This window comes from Microtus oregoni, unplaced genomic scaffold (genome assembly GCF_018167655.1).
Source record: "Microtus oregoni isolate MIOR12 unplaced genomic scaffold, Mior012 000088F_ref0000325, whole genome shotgun sequence".
Lineage (NCBI taxonomy): Eukaryota > Metazoa > Chordata > Mammalia > Rodentia > Cricetidae > Microtus > Microtus oregoni.
In genome coordinates, this window is record NW_024544555.1 from 3,801,998 (window position 1) to 3,819,006 (window position 17,009).

Sequence of the window (17,009 nt, forward strand, 5' to 3'; positions counted from 1 at the left end):
CAAAGACTCAGTCATTTTTTAGCTAGCTCTTACATCCTTAAATTAACCCATTTCTATTAATTTTTGTATTGCCACAAGACTGTGACTTACTGAAAAGGTTCCTGGTCTGTTTTCTTTGGCAATTATATGGTATCTCTTTAACTCTGCCTTCTCTCTCTCTCTCTCTCTCTCTCTCTCTCTCTCTCTCTCTCTCCCTCACTCGCTATGTTCAAATTTCCCACTTGTTTTTATCCTACTAAACCATTGACCTAAACAGCTTCTTTATTAATTAATGGTAGTAAAACATATTTATAACATACAGAAGGAAATCCCACATCAGAAATCCAGTTCATTCCACTGACAAGCAGAAATAAGGCAGCACCACAGATTGGAAGGAACATGCAGGTTAATCTGGGGAGGCTAGGAGGGTTTTTTCTTCTAAGCTAACATAGGTGAGTGAGGTCTCTTTCTTACTCAGCATCCCCTCCCCAAACCAGTCCCTTGTGATGTCTCCTGCTAACATTAGGTTACTTTGTATTCTAGAGATAGACACTGTGGGGAATTAAATACAGCATCATTGCTTGTTCTGCCACTACCTTTGTGTTTTGTTTCCAAAACTGGGTAAATATTTTAATTTCAAATTAGATGGGAGTCTCCAATTGAAATATAGAAATAGTAAGTCCTTTCTTAAAAAATGGAGAGAACTTAGAAAAGCAAAATTAGTGTATTGGACTTTTGGATGAGTGGGAATTTTTCACAGGGATGGTATCAAGAGAAGGAGGAGCACTTAGTCCAAACAATGAAGGATATTCAAGAGCAAGATTTTTTTGGACTTAATATTTAATACCATTGAGCTGTCACCACAGTTATATGGAACAACACAAGAGCACAGAAGTGAAGAAAATTAGATAAAAATTGTTACTGAGCCACAAGATATCACAGAAGGATGAAAATGAGACATAAATGCCTGGTTGTAACCAGCTGTGTGGTATAAAAAATGTATCAAGCCCCTCTGAACTCCAGTCACCTTGAATGAGAAACACGCAAAACACATAACAGGATATGTGGAACACAGGGTCTATGCCTCAGATGGGTTTCCATCCACTTTGGGAAACAGGAAGAGAAATGTCAATTCTTCAGTGGCCTTTCAGTACAGATGAAAAGAGCAATGATGTGCTGGACATCAGGGCATGAGACAAAGATCACAGGAATCTGAGCGGGCTGGCCTGCTCTGCCAGGGAGACACACATCTAATTGTGTGGTCACAGATACCAGGCATCTGGGACAAGTGACTCAGAAGAAGGTGGTGAAGGTGAGAAGTTAAAAATGGGCAGGGTGAGGGCAGGACAACGGAGCTAATTTTCAGAAATGGTCCTGATAGTGAATGATACAAAAGAAAGAAGTGAAATTATTCATCTCCTTTTCTCTCTGCATATGCAGACACATTTTAAGTAGAGTTTCAAGTAGGCCTTTGTTGGAAAAGCAATTTATGCCCACAATAGAAGCATCAGAAAATAACTTGCGTGACTAAGGACTGCAGTGTCAATAAGAGCTAAGAGATGACAATAAGGGCTTATCAGAATTCACTTTAAAAATTAAGAAACTCATATGAACATAAATGAATTAGTCACCTTCTAATAAAAAGAATGACCCCAACATTAATCTGAATGATGATTCATTGGGACAGCATCAAGAAAGTTTGCTCTTTTCTACTGATTCCGATGACATAATCTCTGTGGTCCTTCTGGTCTCACCCTGTGGCTTTTCTTTCAGAATTTTCACACCTTTAATTCTGAGGGGCAGCGCTGCTGCCAGTCCTCATGTGGCTAGTATATGTATAAATGATCATCACTTTAATTCACACCTAATTTGAAAAGGCTGACAAAACAGAAATAACAAAATACCATTCAACTTAATGTTGGTGGTAAAAACATGACATTTATCACCCACTCTCAGGATCCATGCAGTCCTTTCTAGGATGCTCGGTTAAAGCCATCTTCAAAGACCCCTTCTGCCCTGTTCCTTTCTTTACTAACTGTGTAACATATGTATACTAGGAACAATTTAAGAAGTACAGATCAAAAGGAAAAATAACCTCAAAAAATGAAATTCAACTATATCTCTGCCACCTAAATTTCTTTTTCTTTTCTTTTTTTCTTTTCTTTTCTGAGAGTGTTTCTTCTCCTTGCACAGACAAGTGCATTTTAAGTGTTTTCCAATCTACGTTTGTACTCGAGGCATTCTGAGCAGTTCCACCAGTCATCAACACTGGCATTGTGATGTCTTTAGGACACTCACAGCTCACACCTCTCGGGGACTGTCATAAGCACCACAGCGTGTCCAGCTGCATATTACAAATGGGAGTGGGGGTGAATGGATGTGGCTTTTGAACCACCTTGAGCCTCTCATCGGTTCCTTGGAACCTCAGTTTCCCCTCCTTTTCTTTTGCACCCTCCCATCTCAGTTCCTTCAAGGAGACTGTAGGCTAATGGGGGAGTGAGTTGGCCCCACAAATAATCACAGTCCCTGGAGGAAAAATGGGAAAATAATAGGGCAAATTATTATAGAAGACTCAGAGATTTGTTTTCAGGCCCCTAGCCAATCTGCCTACATGTTTGAAAGCAACAAATTAGGAGATCCTTCATGCACATTTGAAAACCTTTGCTTTCAGAACGAAATGTTGAAAAAAGAAAAAGAAAAAAGAGGTAGTATCTTTTATTTCTGTCTTCCCACAATTATTAAAGCAAAACAAACAAAACAAAAACAAAGACCAGACTGGATAGACTGCCCGTTCATGTAGCCAGGCTAGTGTCCCAGGACCAAGGAATCCCCGGGGTGCCCTTGCACTGTCAGTTAAACAGAACTGGGTACCTCAGCCACAGCCGCAGGGACAGCATCCCTGTCAAGTCAAGGGGCTCCTATTCTAAGAGTCACTCTACTTCTGAATATGACCTTAATGCATGTCCAGAGAAGTGAGAGAAGGAAGGGATAAATATATCCTTTAATGTTTTCATGCAGGCAGGCAGAGCGATGCTCATACTTTGATTAAAATATCACACATATGGCTAAGTTGGCTTCCCACCTGGCCTCTAAAAAAGGAAAGCTAAGCAGTGACTCTTTGAACGTGAAAGCACAGATATTCTGCAGTGCAGGGCATGCACTCTCCTTTGGGGCTGTACTTATGACAAGCGCACAAGGTTGAGTGAAAAGAATCCCTAAAACGTGGTCTCCTGTAACCTCTTAAGTTAGCTTGGTAAAACCTCTATGTTCCTGACAACATGTCATTTACCTTGTGTAAAGATGTAGTATCTGTATTAAAAGAGAGAAATGAATTTGGTTCCTATACAGCATTGCATTGCCTAATGAGCCCAGAATCTGCGTTTTTTGAGTGTGTTTAACATCTTGTTTGCTCAACTGAATGACAATATCCTCTCTTTCTGCCCCTTCTGCTATTTTGTCTGTTTCTACTTCCTTCTCTCTTTCCATTTGCTCCATTTGTCCCTCTTCCCTACTCTTCCTCTCTTTATCCCTCATCCCCTGCTTTCTCTCGCCCCTCCTCCTTCTATCACGCATGCACACATGTGCACACACAAAGATAAAAATCTAGTACTACTTGATTATCATGAGAACGATCCATTTAAGACAAAGGACAGCCAGAAATTGTGCTGGACAGTTACAATAGTTAGAAGATCCATGTAGATACTCTAACCCTACATTTTCTTTGTAGTTTAAGCATAAATAAGGAGATTAAGAAATTTAAATCAGTTTTACAAGCTCCCACTTCTTAGATATTCAGAGGAAGATAGAACGAGAGGTACATAGTATGTAAAACTGAGATTGGGGAGCTGACAATCACAACCCAAAGAAGAAAAACAAGTTAGGTAAAGCAATAGTCAGGATCAATACTCTTATTAAATACTCAGTGACCTTTCTCCCTCTGGGTTTCCATTTTCCCTCACTTTCTGGGTTACGCCTTCTGTGTTCAATGAAGAAAACGAACAATGATGAAAGAGTCCCTTGACTGTGACCGGAATCGATGTATTTAATTGTGCTTTCTGATATTTACTGTTCAAGTGTTCGCACCAGATTTATATGCAAGTCAGGGTTCAAAGGGGGAAATAACTGTAGAGAATCAGTCATAGTTTTCCCTGTAGGGTGTGACAGTCAAGCTCTCACATCCTCATCCTCCAGCCTGTTTCCCAACACAGCATACGACGGGCATTCACGTATGCTGAGATTCAGAACATGGCCAGCTACGATGCTGCCAAGAGCTGTTTGTGTACTGTCATTCTGTCTGCTTTGTTTTAAATGCTACGTTCTGCATTGTTTCCTGAGTAACGGACGTTTGTGACTTGATTCTAGGTAGCTGTACCATCCTGCTTTAATGCGGAGGCAGGACAGTTTACAACCCCTCTCTCCATTTAGTCCAGGAAACAGAATCTTCACAAATTCATCTTGTCTTTATTAACAGGCCTTGATGGTTGCTCCTCACCATATGACCTTGTACATGTTTTCATTCTCCGTCACTGATTTGCCAAAGTGCCAGGCAGTCAGGCCTCTTAATTTTGGTCCCGAAATGCTTTCTGCTTGTTGTACTTTGATGCTGGAATCTGAATCATCCCATTCACTTCTTACTCCTCCACAAGTACACCTAACTTAGAACACAGTGCTGGGTGCTAGGGTCATTTTTAGATTCAATTTCTGTATGTGTTATAAATCAGGAGCAGAGATCTAGAGAAGACCCATTTGAACTCGGTTGAAAGAATATTTTAAAATGCTGTTAGTTGAAAATGTTCAAACATGTCTCTTGTTCATAACTGAACAGGTTTACTAGGCAATTGTAGAGTAAAATATGCTGATGATGTCACAGTACCCCTGCGTCTTTCTGCCCTGACTTCTGCGTGTTTCCTGAGCTGTGTGGTGATGGGTTGGCACAGATGGTTCATCTAGGGCTGAGAACTCTCAATCACTTCTTCATGGTGATTTAAACAGTAGTGTATCTCAGCATGAACTATCTATCTGCAAGCTTCTCTGACCAAAATTGGGAACAGCACAAATCCCTGCATATAAACACAGATATTGAGAAGGCAGCTTGAAAACATGATCATCTAGAAAAACAATACCAATAGGCTCTCTCATGGGGCATATGGCTTACCTACCCATGTTTTTTGACAATACTTATAGTAACAGGCATGAACTTCCTCCTGTGGAAGAAACCTTAAATCCAATTAAAAAGTGGTGGGTTAACCCCATGTAGTCTTGCCACAATTGTAGCAGTGGGTACATCTTGCCTGGCAGGTGGTTATTATAGCATGTGGGATCCAGCTCTGGATAAGATCACTGTTGTCTTTTTTTCGCCTTCAGCCTGCATAGTACCATCCAGCACTATAAATTCTAAACAAAAAGAATGGTTTCCTGGTCAGTTAAATGTCTCTGTATCTTGCAAACAAAACATATGGTCTCTTTGGCTACATGGTCTTACCATCTAAATGTGAGGCACAACCTAGAGCAATGACAATGACCTGAATTCTCTTGGATGCCACTAGGGCCTCCCTGATCAATGACTCATAAGGAGGTAACCCATGACTATTACTGAGATTTTCATGTTACATAAGATTTCATTACTTAGGTCTTCTGAGAGCAGCATGGTTCACTAATGCGGGATACTTCTGTTCAAACACATATATAATTTTGCAATTAGCTTACAAACCAGTAGAGCCTTAAACGGCTTCTTCCTACATTCTTAGTTTTGATTACCCATCCCTTACCCCTTACTTCACTCCTCCCTCTCTTCCCATATCCACTCAACCAGTATTTTCTCCCTGTTCTTTCAGGTCACTTTCTGCCCTACCAAATTCTCTTATATATTTTTCTCAGATTGTAAGATCTTCCAAGTAACTTCCAAGTAACCTCTTCATGCACACTTCATTTTGGCTGACCCTTTCCCTGACTCTTTGTTTCCCAGTCGTCATCATTCTACTGTGTCTTAGCCTTCCGCCCCCAGTGTACCCATCTCTTATTTCCATTTCATCCGTACCCTACTAGTCCCCCTTCCAAAATGTTTCCCCACTCTGTGCCAGGAGTCCATTTCTAGTTTCCCCAGATTAAAAACATGTTAAATGGCCAAAGGATTTAAATGTACACATGCGAGCACGTGCACACACACACACAGAGAGAGAGAGAGAGAGAGAGAGAGAGAGAGAGAGAGAGAGAGGAGCACAGCACATAATGACAAAATACATGAAAAACATAAAATTGGGTTTTAACTGAGTCTTACTAGATTACACTGGGATTTTTGTTTGTTTGCTTTTGTTTCTCAAGACAGGGTTTTACTGTTTAGCTCTGGCTGTCCTGAAACGTGCTTTGTACATCAGGCTGGAACTCACAGAGCTCCACCTGCCTCTGCCTACCGAGTACTGGAATTAAAGGCGTGCGCCACCACCACCTGGCTGCACAGGGATTTTTATGCCCAGGCTTCTTCTAATTGCTATCAACAAAAATCATGACACTGATACTAATAAAAAGGAGATTGAAAGCCAAACAAAAATAAGAACTTCAGTTTTAAAGAAGTTGAATTGTTTTGGCACAGAGAATATCAGATAAATTATATCACTAAGATTGAAACTATGTTGGAGACAGGACTGTTTTCCTCAAAACTATAGGATGATATCCTATGAGTAAGTAACACCACGGAGAGTCTGGATCTTGCCCTCTGCTTTCTGTTGCTTTCCAGAAACATTGTGGCTTTCTCTGGGGACCAGATTAAAACCTGTTCAGTAAATTTTCCATCTTCCATAATTCCTGCAAAGTTGCTCCTTACAGTCAAGTGTTTCTATAAACTTTATACACTTAAGTGATAAAATTTTTCCTTCATAATATTTAAAAATCATAGAAAACACACATGCAAAAATTCTTATTACCTTAACTTCATCAGTTAATTTCTGTTAATATTTTTATTTACTTTATTTTGCTTTTAATGTGTATGGGGGGTGTCTGTCTGTGTGTGTGTCTGTGTGTCTCTCTCTATGTGTATGTGTGTATCTGTATGTGTGTATGTGTATGTGTGTATGAGATTTTTTCTTTATAAAATTTGGATTAAATTCTACATTTTGATTTTTTAAATTGGATTTTAAGATTAAAAGTTACATTTTACAATTTTTCCTAAATATCACCAAGCATTTTCATTTTTGTACAGCATAGTATCTAGATAGGTTAACTGAATTTTTATTGTTGTAAGTCAAATTAATTTGCCCTGTAGACCCATAAATCTTATTAGTATACACAGACAAGCAAATAAAAAGACCAACAAAAAATGAAAACATCCTATACAGAATCACAAAGAAGTGAGTGCTCAACAAATGTAACTACTTTCTACCCAATTCAAGTAACTTATAGGAAAGAAGTAATTTTCCTGATAGTAATTATTACATTTTAAACATGCCAGCTATATTTGTTAGTAAGAGGGCCTTAGCTACCCTCACTTATTATTGGAGTGAGTTGATTCATTTGAATTATCCAGAGTTTTCTAAACTGTGGATCTCCTTCTTCTTCCAGAGAAGAGAAGTTGAGTCAATATTGAGTCTGAAGCAGTCTTCAGAGAGAGAGCTGGGGGAGGGGTCATCTTTGGGAGAAGCCCATCTCCTCAACCATGCACACTCTGCTCTCACCAGTGACATCAAAATGTCCTTTCTATAGTCATATGATGTCTAAGCACATTGCGGATGTGGTTTGCAATGGCATCAGGTGAACTGAGGATGGATCAATTCCTCTTAGATTACCACTGGCTATGTAGCTCAAGATTGATGTTCTGAAGCAAGACAATTATACAAAAGAAGTCAAGTTAGCTAATGTTTCAAAATGTCCAGAAGGGAGTAAAAGTTAAGAAGCAGAAGACTGGTAACTGATTGGAGACACACACCTTCCCTCCTTACTACCTTTCAGGGTGTTTGACTTAATCACCCAAGCTTGGTTCCTACTCTATAAATAGAAAAGTAGAAAAGCATCCACCACCATCCAGAGAAAGGAAGCAATGTATGTGTCCTCAGTGATGTAGGCAAGTGTAGTCCTAACCTGACTTTGACAATGAGCTCTTTCAAAGCTAAACGGGATGAAAATGTGAAGGTCACAGAGGATCTACACCCTATGCTGCATGCTGATGCTCTCCTTTCCCTCATTTCTGAGTGCAGCATTGCAACCCACAGATGTAAAATGCAGACAGTCTAGGTAACAAGACAGCAAGAGGCAAATCATTTTCTCCATGGAAAATTAACCGGAAGGGCGCTTTTTTGCCCACTCCATGTTTAAAATCTAGGTTCTAGTTTTTTAATTGTTTCACCCTCTGAGTCAAAAAGCTTTAAATTCTAAATGCTACGGGTGATCTTCTTAAATGAAGTTCTCTCAAAGTAAGAGGGGACTGGGGCTTAAGATAGTGTTCAGTTGTAGGAAATCAGTTAACACATGAAGGAGCCTATGCCTGACACCAAGCATTGTAAAAAAGAAAAACAAACAAACAAACAAACAAATGAAAGTCAAAATTAAAAGTCTTCTTGAATAGAGAAGACACCTAAGTATCCTCAAACATACAAAATCCACTTAATGGTTTAATAATTATCATTTAAACTATGCTAAGTAGTTTATATTAGAACTCCACAGAAATCAGTGGAGTTGGGTGTTATTTTGGCTTTTGATTCGTGGGTCACTACATGTTGGGAAAGTACTGCGAATTTCAGAGTGTATGTTTTCATAAGTAGAATTATCTAGAAGCTCCATGAGTAGTGTAGTTTGAAGTCTATTATATTCATTTTTTAAAATATCCAAATTCTCTCTCTTTGTTGTCAGCGCTGGCTAGCAAAACCCAAAAGTTGTTCATTCTCATGGGAACTCCCTGCATAGACTTTTAATAAATTCCCTGCTTGTTATCATTCTATAAAACATAATTGTCAATGGCCAAGAATGGATACAGCTCAGTGGGTAGGCACTGGTCTCCCATACATAAGGTACTGGACCCAAACACACCCTCCCTTCCTCTCTCTCTCTCTCTCTCTCTCTCTCTCTCTCTCTCTCTCACACACACACACACACACACACACACAGTCACTCACAAAATTGTTGATTTGTTGGTTTTGAAAGGACTCACTGATAGAATGTTGTCATACCCTAGATTTTACAGAATGGCACTCATTTTTAAAGTTTAAATGTTCCCATCAGTGGTCTATCATTAAAATCTGAACACTCTATTGTCTTGAATAGTATTTTCAAATCGGTTACTTTTGACCTTAGCACTCATTTTATGGCCAAGAGTGGAGCAGTGATGACTACAGGATAAGAATTTTTTTTTGAAAGGTGTTTTTCTCTATGAAACTCTGCACAGGAAGGCTAGAAAAGAATCGTGGGTGAGAAACATTTGTTGGGTTTACATTTGTCATGCGGTTATGCTGAGAAGTAGTTTCCAGGGGGAATATTTCCAGTTTGAAGCAGAAGGCAGGATGAAAATATCACCTTTTTTTCCTTAAGCACATGCTCACAGAATTTTTTAGACATAATACTCTCAGCAAAGTTTTGTTATTGAAAATAATAGCAATGAGTTGTTTTCTGACCAGATAGTGGCAGCTAAGCTTTGTTAGATCTTATTTTTTTTTTGGTTATATTTTAGCTATAATTCAGTTCAGAATTACAAAGATGACAGGAAGCACCATGACCCTTAAATGTTGGAAAGCAATAAAGGCCCTTTCTTTTTCCTTAAGTTTTGCTGTACTGACAAGTTTCCATCAATATAGAGAGGTGGTCCTAGTAGCTGGATGGTCTGAATCCATGTCTGCCAACTACAGCCATCTCTTCCACAAGGTCACTATCACTATATTTCATTTTAATATCTTCATGAAAGCAGAATACTGCTTTTATATATTTATGTTGCAACATACATTTCTATTCTGACTTGCCTTGAATATAGATCTGAAAGAACAAATTGTTTATAATTAGTACATTTTGTTGAGTGACGTTCTAGAATAGTAGAGATGTGGCTGTGTAGCATGCCAGTAGATGCTAATAGTAATCCAATTACAGGCTCATTTTAATCAATTATAGCAAATTAAAGGGTATAGCCTGAGTATTGTCATCTTCAACTTAAAATTCAGTTTCAAAAAGAAATAAAAGGAGCCACAGAAGTGTCCACAGTGCTTGTTACATCACAGAACACAATGAATAATCTTTCATGGTGGCTTTCTAAATGATTTGATCTGTAGATTTAACAGTTTGATTTTCTCTTTCAAAAATCATAACAACAACCTATTGTTATTACTATAAACTATTACCCCTATGAATACAATCTATTCTGTTTTTACAGATTATTTATTTGGAATATTGGAGACTAAATCCCGGGTCTGTCGCATGCTAAACAAATGCTTTCCACTGGGCAACGTCCCGAGCACTACAGGTCACATTAACAAGATGAGCTTCTGAAGATTTCACAGTGGGAATTTCTCCTGAAATAAGAGGCCAAAGACTTCTCAGGACATTCTCCAGTCTGTCAGTCTACCAGTTCCTCAGCTTCTTAGCCTGCCACTCAGCCAGTCATTATGGAGTACATAGTGATATTTACATTACTAATCAGTGAATATGATATTTTAATCCTTTGCTCTCAGAAAGCTTATACTCTCATGGATGGAAAGTAACTTTTTCTAACATCACAGTGGTTTCTCCATACCATAAAGGAAGCAGCATGCAGGGACCAACCCAAGGTATACCCAGGAAAAGTCTAAACAGTTCTACATACAGTTTGGACTTGAAGTGTAGGAAGAAAAATGCCCATTGACATCTAGACTCTGAATGTAGGGAGATGCAACCACTCAATTTTTGCTAAGAGTGGGAGTCAAATGACCAAGCTCTTATTGAAAAACTTCTATGTGTTTAATTAACACAATGAAAACCAAATGATGGATATGCAACTTGGTTTATTTTGGAAACTCCAAGACAACTGATATATTTGAACCTATTTCCATAAAACATTTGACCTGCCACTGAAGTTAAACCTACAGTACGTAGCAGTATCACACTGAAGAAATTGATGTGGTGCTGAAGGAGACTTCTACGTTTTGTTCTTTAATTGTTGCTGATGCCTGTACTTCATGAATCTCCTAGTGATTCTGGCAGGGATTTATTTCGCTGGCTTTGGCTTAACATTCATTCATTAACAGGAGACAACAGATGACCAATGCTAATTTAACATCACTGTAAGATCCAGTGGCAGGTAGGATATAGAGCTAGGATTTCCCAGAATAATGCTTGGCTCACAGCTGCTATAAATCAAGCAGTACCTACTACATAATAAGTATTTAAAAGCAAAGTGTAAGGACGCCTAAGTAGTGGGGGGGGGGGCAGGGCATCAAAAATGCACAGAGATTAAAAATTTCACAGAGGCTAAGTGACATGAAAAGATGGCCACCACATATAAAGTAAAAGAAATATAATCAATGTATAGAAAATGGGTCACTTGTGAAATTGTGTGTCTGAGTGTGTGCCTATGTGTATATAGGGAAAAAATGGAAAGTGAATATCCACCTATATTAAAAGCAATTATTTCTTAATAGTAAGGTTACAGATGCTTTTTCATTTTCCTTTTGTATGTTCCTGTATTTTTGCCCTGCGCAATGAAAATATATAAGTTTAAAGTGAACATCACCAAAAGACACAATTAATTGTATTAGTAAAACCTGCCTTAAGTAGATTATCTTCATTGCAATGGTCTCAGCTTTATTACAGCTAATTCATTTCAAAGAGTACTTTTCCCAGAGAGGAATGGTAGTTTAAGAAGCACCATTTGCTGCTTGGCTACAGCTGAATTACCAACAGTCACATAAAATGTGTGCCGTGTTATTAGTAGTAATAACAACAACAATAATAACAACAGAAAAGTCAGCCACGGGCAGATTTCTATAATCCTAAAACCCAGATTACTGAGCCAGGATGAAAGCAATTTCTTACTTTAAAAAAATATATAAACTTTATTGTTAAAAAATATCTTGCAAACAAAAATACCACATGCCACAATTAATGAGACCTAAACTCTATATAACTCAATAAACAGTTGCACCATTAAATTAGGTCTTTGGAGCACAGGCTGTGGAAATTTACATTAAATTTCACACTTTTGGTATCAAATGCATCCTGTGCACTCACCCACCATCAGAAACAAAATATCCACTGCAGAATTGGGAAGCAACCAGCTTTGCCGCCTCTTTTCATTTTTCTTCCCCCTTATCTGCATTCACCCCTGCATTTAGGACAGCAATTTCAAAGCTAGCCTGGGTTGTATAACAAGTTTTAGGTTAACACTGACTGTGTAGCAAGGCCCCATCTCATGCAAAAATGTATATATACATATATATATGAATATTTTAAGGCAAATTTTTGACATTTGATATTTTGAATGTATTAAAGTGGTTGTCTAAAGAAATGTTAGAGCTATCAAACTTAGGATCACTTATTTTTGTTATAGATTATCACTTTGTAATCTTCAGAATAAGTAGGTAGAAACGGCACAACTCTTCTTAAGATCCAGGACCCATGAGAATCTTAATTTGGTCCCAAGTGCAAGGAAAACAATGTTACTTCCCGATCTCTATGTCTTTAGAAACCAAACAGCACTTTGTTATAAAATAAATGCCTACTAGTCTGATTTCTTCTTGGCCAATGCCTCTGTGCTTCTGTGAATTATTAAGAATCTCAGATTTTTCTCCAAAATTTATGTGGCATCTTTTGTTTTCTTTAGAAAATTTCTTATATGCATTCAATTTGTAAAAATCAGTGTCCAAAAGCAAATGAGAGTGCCTGTAATAATCAAACCTAAATCCAAATAAAACGAAACACACAGTGCAGACTTAGTGTGTTCTATGTTGTGAGTCAAATCTTGAAATTAATGTATTAGGTTTTCTGACATGAAAGATTCTGGTTCATAAGACTTGGGATGTAACCCCTGTTAGATTGTTTTCTAAACACAAACTTGGACAAGTTTAGCTTCTCTGAATCAATTTTCACTTATTTAAAACAATCGAAACAACAGCAAACAGAACTTTTCCTGATGCAATAAACTACTTGAATTTAAAATTAAAGTGACTTTGGGAAGGACAAAAGATTATATTCACATAAGATGTATTGGTAATTTGAATAATAACTGTACTGTTTCATCATTAACTGCTTCGCTTGTGTGTATCGCATATCCTCCAAGGAAATTTTATGTTGCTAGTGTATGCAAATTCTGCTAATCAGATAAGATCTCTACAAATAGTTGTGAGCAAATTGATTACTTCACTCTCTTTGAAAAAACATTTTAATTAATGGAAAAATAGAGGCATATGTAAATGGGGAGAGTAACTGATCTCTCTGAGTGAAAACCAAGTATTATCTAGTTTATTTATTTCTATGCTAACTAACACTGAAACTTCCAAGATAAGTTTGATTTTATTTTAGCTCTTATTGTGAGAAAATAAAGAGCATTAAACTTTGTATGAGTTAATGAAAACAAGAAGTAGCTTTTACTATCCAAATATTAGTTTTCAGCCTCCTAGAAGGAGATTGACATTGTGAAATCAAAATTACAGGATGTTCGGAGGTCATTAGAAGACATTGGAAACATTATATCATAAAACAGGAAACTAAATGTGTGTTTCAATTATAACAACTTTTAATAAATGTTTACATACAAATAAAAATATTTAACACTAATATTTTATCAAGAGTGCTTTTTTCAAGACATTGCTTGAGCAAAAAGTAGTTAACTTTTCCATAGTCCCTTTAAACACACCTTGAAACAATAAATTGTACATAGTGATCATATAATTTTTTTTCTAACACCAACTTGATAATCTTGAATTATTTTGTGTCTAAACCCTAGTAAGATATACTACAGCTTTCAAAATCAGTCATACAATAGAGAGTCAGTTTAACACAATTATTACTCTCTGTGAAGTTGCTGGTAAGCAGAGACACAGGCGAATCCCTGCACCCTGTCAAGACTACACAAAAAGTTTCCAGACAGATGATCAATCACTTTCTTTTAAAGTATCCAGATTTGGCTATTAGAAACACACTACAAAATGTAGTCCACAACCACAAATGTCCAAGTATCCAATGCCAAACAGCTAATCTGAACTCTTCAAAGTACAGTTTAGGTTTACTCAAGTAAGTTCAGCATGCTTTCAGGAAGAAATATGTATGGTCCATCCCAGAGAAGTGCTTATCTAGACCGTAAGCTGGGATCCTTGAGGACAGAAGGGCACACGTGGCTGTCCACACACACTGTGAAGAACTATGCTGTGTGTATCTAATCTTAATTCTTTCTGTGAAGCTGAAGCACACTAATCATATTCCAGACTCCAAAATGTAACAATTGTCAATGTCCGTCACAAAAGCAGAAGTATATATGAAACCATTAATAACTATCTCTCAATTTTTTTCTCCTCTGGATTAAATGGTTTCAGTTATGTGTCCTTCTTCAGAGACAGATTCTGGCTCTATTATTGAATCCACCAACAGTGAGTTTTCTAAGCCATGACCTACAATGATGTACATCTCTTCAAACTGTACCAACCTGGTCCATAAAACCACATCCAAATTCAGTAGAAAAGAAATAAACCAAAGTACCAGGGTGCCTGCTTCCCATTTATGAAACATGATTTAATAGTTTACTGTAGACATTTGGAATTTTATTTTAGGAAGTCAAAATTTATCTTTAATAATACAGTGTAAAATGGGCTATACTTTTTCGCAATAACATACAAGCCCAATACCTCCTTTCTTGACCTACTTTATATAGTTCTTATAATTAGGCACATGGTAGCAAGAGTTTACAAATACACATAATACATGAGCATATTAAAATGAATCACTAAATGTCATTCTTATCTATAAACCAAGTAAAATAATTCTCAAGAAAATAAAACTAAAATCCCTATGACATAAAAATGATAAATTAGAGGTAAGTGTGCCAAACAAAATGAAAGATTAAGGTGAAAAGAATCTATCATTTTGCATTATAAGATAGAGTCTAAATGGCAGTTGGAGGATACAAGGCATGTAATATTACTAATACACTTTTACCTGAAAGGATTTTTCTGGCTTTAGTTCAATGAAATCCATTATCCTAGGTGGTAATGGAGCCTTGTATGTTCCAGTCTCAGGCATCGATGTCTCCTGAGCTGCCTTCAATCCTTAGCACAGTGAAAGGTCAAGCATATACCAGCAAGCATTTATAAGCTACAATTGCCCCTATTTCAGCTACGAGCCACAGCCTCCTGCCAAGCTTTGCTTGCCGTCGTTCACTTCATTGTATGAGCAGTCTAATTCAGAAATGGCTAGCCTGGGGTCCTTGAGGACACTTATGATTTTAAAGCCATCCTGCTTCCCTACTTAATCACTTACAGGAGCCATACAGGACGGAACATCAGAGAGAGCTAGAAAATGGTGGTGGGCACTGAAGGAATAGGCAACAAATATCAATACAATTAAATAAAGCAAATACCGCTCACCTGCTAGCCCAGCTGTGCTGCTTGAGGCTCGCCACACAGATTTGAAAAAAGTCGGTCAGAATTCCAAGAAAACCAGTCTGTTTCAACATTTATTAGAGAATATGCTAAGTAACACTCCAAGCCACCTCCCTTTCCCATCATTGTAAATATGGGGCCCTCAACATAGGCCCACAAACCTAATTAAAAATAGCCAGACTATGAATTGGCATCTAGTTCTCTAATACAGAGCAAACGACAGGCATCTGTCCTAATTGGCCACAGTGAACCTAAGGACTAATAACGAGAATAAATGTCAAATTAATCCAAATGAAGTCAATGAATAATAAGACAAACCAGAAGCACGGATCCTAAAACCTGCAATTACTTCCAAGAATGCAAAGGCATAAATAAACCATAAAAATGACCATAAATCAAGCGTGTTCTGCATATAAATACACTCCATAAATGCAACACACCTGCAAAGTAACATGTGCACATAGGATGTCTATGCATGTAGATACGTATGTTCAGCTATACATAAATATACATCCCGAAAAAGGAACTCTGGATCCCAGAAATGGTTTTTCAACAAGAATGAGTTAAAGTGTGAATCAGAATGCCTAATTCTGGGACTGCCTTAGCAAAAGCAAAATCACCTTATAATTAGGCCAACAAGGTTGAGACACCAAATGTGTTTTTGAGGAAAGGCCCAACCCTGTTTGTGCAAACGAAACGGTAGCTTTCAACTACATTCTCTTCTTGCTAGCGCCTTTCCACCCCCTGAATTTGTTGCTAAGCTTGAGAGGAAAGGAATCTCGTGCTTCGGTTGGTACTCGGAGCCAGTTTGTGATAAAAAATCAAAACATCATTTTTCCCCCAAAACACAAGAGGATGCCGCTCACTTCTCTCCCCAGCAACCTTGCTCTCTCTCCATCCTCATCTCTGTTTCCACACCCCCAACCCCCCTCCTAGTCTGAGACGCGAGTCATTGTTTAAGTCTAGGCCACAGATACCTACACAAGTCATTTAATAACCAGCTAGATGAAGAAGGAAGCCCCATTGCCTCCGACTCACCATGCTGAGACCAGGAGAAGATGCTGGAAGGAGGGAGAGCTGCAAACTGAATCCATTTTCCTTGTGACCGAGTCGGATGCAGCCTCTGAAGCCAACATCAGCAGCGGCTGCTGGGATTTTTTTTCCCCTCCCTCTCTGGTTAGCGATGGTGCGACAGGAACCACCCTTTCCAGCTTCACTAGAGTACCAGCGGTAGAGGAGGCAACAGCGGCAGCAGCAGCATCACTTGAGCCTCCTCCCTCTTGGAGGATGGTGTGAGCTCAGAATCAGCCAGGAACTTGCAGCAGACACCTCCTCAGGCTCCTCCTTTCCTCCCCCACCCCCACAGCCCCACCCCTGCTGCGGTAGAGGCAGCCGGCCTGGCAGCTGCTGGTTGCCATAGCAATGACCAATTGCAAGTGGCAAGCTAAGGGGGAGGGGAGAGGAGCGAATCAAGCTGCTGGGGCTGGAGTAAAA

The 17,009-nt window shown here is 38.4% G+C and overlaps 1 protein-coding gene across 2 annotated transcripts in view; it reads right to left on the bottom strand.

Moving 5' to 3' along the window:
* The window catches only part of LOC121442241 (janus kinase and microtubule-interacting protein 2), a 157,364-nt gene extending 140,574 nt beyond the window's left edge, over positions 1-16,790 (bottom strand). For both annotated transcript variants that reach the window (XM_041643706.1, XM_041643705.1), the window contains exon 1: positions 16,554-16,790. The gene's annotated coding sequence lies outside the window, so the exon portion shown is untranslated. The remainder of the gene's footprint in view (positions 1-16,553) is intronic.
* Between the last annotated feature and the right edge of the window lie 219 nt (positions 16,791-17,009).